Source organism: Palaemon carinicauda, chromosome 2, assembly GCF_036898095.1.
Source record: "Palaemon carinicauda isolate YSFRI2023 chromosome 2, ASM3689809v2, whole genome shotgun sequence".
Taxonomy (NCBI): Eukaryota; Metazoa; Arthropoda; class Malacostraca; order Decapoda; family Palaemonidae; genus Palaemon; species Palaemon carinicauda.
The window spans coordinates 1,249,116-1,254,557 of record NC_090726.1 but is presented as its reverse complement, the minus strand read 5'-3'; the positions used below and the strand labels follow the sequence as shown (position 1 = coordinate 1,254,557).

The 5,442-nt window shown below is 36.2% G+C and overlaps 1 pseudogene; it reads left to right on the top strand.

Annotated features, from left to right (window-relative positions):
* LOC137614718 (uncharacterized) overlaps positions 1-1,641 on the top strand; it is a 68,389-nt pseudogene extending 66,748 nt beyond the window's left edge.
* The last annotated feature ends 3,801 nt before the right edge of the window (positions 1,642-5,442 follow it).

Sequence of the window (5,442 nt, the reverse complement as noted above, 5' to 3'; positions counted from 1 at the left end):
GATGGAAGTACCTAAGGAGCTTATGCGAAGGTCTATTTTTTCCTACTGTGGCAAGCTGGTGGGTCACTACCCTGTCTTTGGTTGGCTGCGCGTGGCAACGGAATTTGTCAAGAGCAGAGCCAATGAAGTAACACAGGGATGGGACGATCTCATCAAAGGTGGAGAAATAAGTGCACCTCTGGAGGAAGTTGTTGAAAAATTAAGAGAAAGTGACCGCGTGAGAGGCCGATGGAGTGCCAGCAGTAGCGAAGCCAAGGTTTGGGTGGACGCCAGCTCCATAGCACTCGGTATCACGGTGGATTTCAATGGGAGCATTGTTGAAGATGTTAGTTGGCTACGAAAGGATGATTCGTGCCACATAAACATGGCAGAGTTAGACACTGTTATAAAAGGACCGAACCTCTTGTTGGCCTGGGGGGTCAAGGAAGTGGAAGTAATCACGGACTCGATAACAGGACATCGTTGGATCTCAGATGCCATCTTGGGGAAAGGTAGACTTAAGACAAAGGCGGCAAGCGAGATGCTTATTTGAAGGCGAATTAGGATAGTTCTCTCCTTGATAGAGGAATGCGGCCTCCAGCTGTCCGTATCTCTCGTACCGTCTATCAACAATAAGGCAGACAGCTTGACGCGCATGCCTCAGCGCTGGTTGAAACCTCCCACCACCCACTCCGAGGATGAACATGTGTGTGCCGCCAGCACCAGTGCAACCGACATCGACAAGATCACAGCGGGTCATCCAGGCGTCAAGCGTACACTATATTTTGTGAAGAGAGTAAATCTTACAGTTACCAGGCAGCAGGTTCAGGCCGTCGTCGCCAATTGTGAGATATATCAGTGGCGAAAAGGACGACTGAGCATTGAGAAAGTGTGGCACAGACTAGGGATGGACATTACTCATTATGGGGGCCAGCACTACCTGACACTCATAGACTGCGGGCCATCATGTTTTTCTGTCTAGCGCTGGCTGAGGCTCCAGACCAGCGAGAGCGTCATCTAACAGCTGGAGGCAGTGTTTTGTGAACGTGGGGTCCCTGAAGAATTATTGACTGATAACTTTTTGCTGATTTTGCAAATAAGTGGTCCATCCGGCTTCCTTTCCGGTGTATTCATGTTCCATCTGGCAATGGCGTGGTTGAGAGATACCATCGCACAGTAAAAGTCATTACCACAAGAAAAAGCTGTTCTGTGGAAGAGGCAGTTTACCTGTACAACTCGAGGCCTCAGGATGATCGCACACTGTCAACAGCGCCTGTGAGTTTGTTATACAAAGATCCAGTAAGGGTCCACGGAGTGGATCAGGATTCCCGTGAAGAGAGCGAACCAGAGATTGATGGTCCTTACCATGTCAGAGACAAAGTGTGGGTAAAGCCACACGATGCACGTTGCCACGAGCGACACAGAAGAGGTACGGTAACAAAAGTAATATCTCACTAGGCCGTAGAAGTCGACAAAGTTCCCCGCCATGTGAAGGACCTGCATCGATGCACCTCCAGGGAATTAGAAGCTATTACGACGGCCGACGAAACGGACGAGGAGATTTACATTGGAGTAAAAACCCGGACTGCTGACGGGGAAGAAGTGTCATCTGGCGCACGTGACGAGTCGGACCATGATGAACCATGTACTGTATGTGAATGAGAGTCGGAGGCAAGGGATGTATTTTCTAAGTGTGAATGTGATTCAGGGGATAGTGTTGTATTGTGTTTTTGTTTATAAGCTCAGAATCACTGACACGACACAAACCTCCCCATTTTTCACCATACATATTATACTTGTTTTTATTGTTGTTGTTGTTTTTATTATTGTTATTATCGTTATTGTTATTCTTATTCTTATTCTTATTATTATTATTATTATTATTATTATTATTATTATTATTATTATTATTGTGTTTATGTTTATAAGTGTCAGCGAGTGGTTTGGTGTATGGTTGTTTGGGCGCACTGTTGTATTAGGATTGTTATACGTGGGTAGTGTTTCGTTTATGGGGAAAAAAAAATGGCAAGGATAACGTAGTGGAGGTGAGGTGGGTTCCTGGAGAAGGCAGAAGGGGGCAGTAGTCCTGGAGAGTTCATACCAGTCACCGCCGTTGCTCTGCTGTTGTAACCCCTTTCAACAAATATGTTAAAGAGGAAACTCAACGTTTTGTCTCACTTTTACCACTTAATCCTATAATTCGCCCATGTTCTAATCATGCCAATACAGTAATGTATACATAGCTTCATATGCATGAAAAATCCATATATTGATTACAGATAACATCCTTATATACATAATGATAAATAACTTTTACAAGAGTGAAGATATTTATTCTTAAAAATATCAAGAATATTCTATGTACATTATCAATAAAATTATAATTAGTAAGATAATAGCATTGTAAAATATGCTAAACAAAATGGTACGTACAATTATTTTTGAGAGTTAACCTATAAGAGAGAGAAAGATATATGTATATATATATATATATATATATATATATATATATGTGTGTGTCTGTGTGTGTGTATATATATATATATATATATATATATATATATATATATATATATATATATATATATATATATATATATATAATGTATGTATATATATGTATAATATATATACGTATATATATATATATATATATATATATATATATATATATATATATATATATATATATATATATAGAGAGAGAGAGAGAGAGAGAGAGAGAGAGAGAGAGAGAGAGAGAGAGAGAGAGAGAGAGAGAGAGAGAGAGAGAGAGAGAGAGGGAGAGAGTACTATATTATTATCCGTATTCTTTAATTGTCCATATTGCTGTGTAGCTTTATTTCGAAGAATGGTTCCGTATAAGGTCGGATAGCCTTTAAACCTGGACATTGCTTACAAATATTTATAAAGATATTAATGACCAAACACGATATCTAATACTTTAGTTTGTTGGAGTTTTAATCTTTAAGGGTTTTGTCAAAGTCTATTTTAATACCCTCTTTTGTTGCTGTTTTTTTTCTACGTTAACGAATCCTTTTTTTTTTTTTTTAATCCATAATATTTCAACGTTTTTTATCTTTTGAATTTTCTAGTATATTCATATTTCCCTTATCACTTATAAGAGTATTATTTTCTTTACTCACTGATATATACGTATTAATACCAAAGTAAAATTCAGACCCCATGATTATTTATGATTTGTTTTAAGTAGATTGATGGTTGCAAAGCCATAACGAAATGTTTTCGAATTAATAGAGAATAAAGTTTCTGTATATGAAGCATAATCAAAATAGTAATGAATTATCACTAAACAGGATTCAAGGCAAGGCCCCGAACTCAGGTCTCCCTAAAAGTTATCCATACTAAATATTTTCCTATATCAGTTAAACAGCTAATGTAGAAATATCAAAACGAATCCATATAAATCTTTATCTACTTAATTCACTATTCAAGATTAATATTTTAAGTTTTCAGAATTCACTTTTATTTTATAAAAGCAGTTAAAATGTCTGGTATATCAAGATTTAATGTTACAATATACCCATCAGAAGATATTTGACTCCATAGAAACTTTGCTCACATAATGTTTACTTTATTTTCTTCTCTCCAACTACAGGTCAAAAGTAAATAGAATTCTCTCTCTCTCTCTCTCTCTCTCTCTCTCTCTCTCTCTCTCTCTCTCTCTCTCTCTCTCTCTCTCTCTCTCTCTCTCTCTCTCTCTCTCTCACTACATTGATCCTAAGAGAGATAAAAGAATATATAATGAATTGCCGATACAGAGACTTAGTTACTCTGTGAGTCTGGACACCTGAATATTCATTTCATTCACCGAAAAATTAATAATGGATTATCAAGTTTGCAGATGCAAATACCTTATTCATAATGAGATTAAATATAAAATCTAGTTTATACTATTGCTTGATATTACACCAGTTTTACTAAAAAATAACTATACATAATACTTGTCTTTTCATATATTGTTATTTTTGTGTTCTCATCAGAAATTCTTATATTCACATGTGCGTGAGAGAGAGAGAGAGAGAGAGAGAGAGAGAGAGAGAGAGAGAGAGAGAGAGAGAGAGAGAGAGAGAGAGATCATATCTGAATGAACTAAAAATTATTTAGACCCTAAAACTGAATCAGCTGTTGAATACATGAACATGAATAGAATATTCAGACTCTATTCACGTCCCAACGTGAAAGAACATTGAAAGTCTATGATCACGGAAGCAAAATTGCACACCCGTCCTGTCATTTTACAGAATAGTTTTCTAAATATACTTCTATATCATAAGGATTTGCCGGTTAATTTGTATTTATTTATTTCTAAGGTTATTAACAATATTTCTGGTAAACTGCAATAGTGCATAACAAAGAAAGATTCTATAAAAAAAAAAAAAAAAAAAAAAAAATTATAAGCTCAGCTTTTGCGCACTCTAAATTTACGCGATGGTATTGTGGCTCTCAACCCCGGGAAAATAAGTTTCAATAAAACGGTAGTTTTTAATGATATCCCTAAATAGAGGAATATTTCATCATGAAAGAAAAATTAAATATTTCAATAGGACCAGCTCTGAGGTATAGAGTAGGATTTGAAATCATCTAGAAAATATTCTTTCAAGATATCTGCAAACATTGTGACTTATTTGAATTCAGAAACCCTAAAGGGTGTTGGTCAGGAAACAATTATCCTTTAATATAATACCTATATGGCCTGGCAGATTAATGTTTAATATTCCTCTTTATGTCTGCTTTGTCTACAAATGCACAAAAAAATATTAAGGCGTAATTGTGTTTGAATTGCTTTAACTTCACTTGCTGTTAACGAAATTAAATCGTTTATAAGAACATTAACAATTACTTGTTTCACCTTCCTTTATCATCTATTATCAATATTATGATTGATTCTGTATACGACGGATAGATGGGAACTATTATTATCAGGTAGATAAATACCCACAAACAGATTACTCACTGCTGGGTAATGATATAGAAAGTGTGGATTACAGTATAAGAAAGATCTCGGCATTGTTATTAGCAAAGATTTGAACTACACCAAACAGAGCATACAAGTTGAAAAGAAAGCACATAAACTATTAGGTTACATAAGAAGATAATTCAAATACAGAAACAAAGGTATCGTACTGCAGCTGTGCACATCACTAGTAAGACCAATTCTCATCTCCAAGTATTCATATGGATATGGATAGACTGGAAGCAGTACAAGCTAGGTTGACTAAACTAGTCCCAACACTAAGGAAATTTGGGTATAGACGGAGAATGGAACATTTGATCTTATTTGATCTACAAACTCGACGACTCAGGGGACAACTGATAGAGACATTCAAAATTATTAAAGGAATAACAAATATAAACTACCTTTTCGCGTTTAGCACAAATCCGCCCAGAAGTAATAGATACAAACTGGCATTGAAAAGATGCAACACCACTCAATATGGT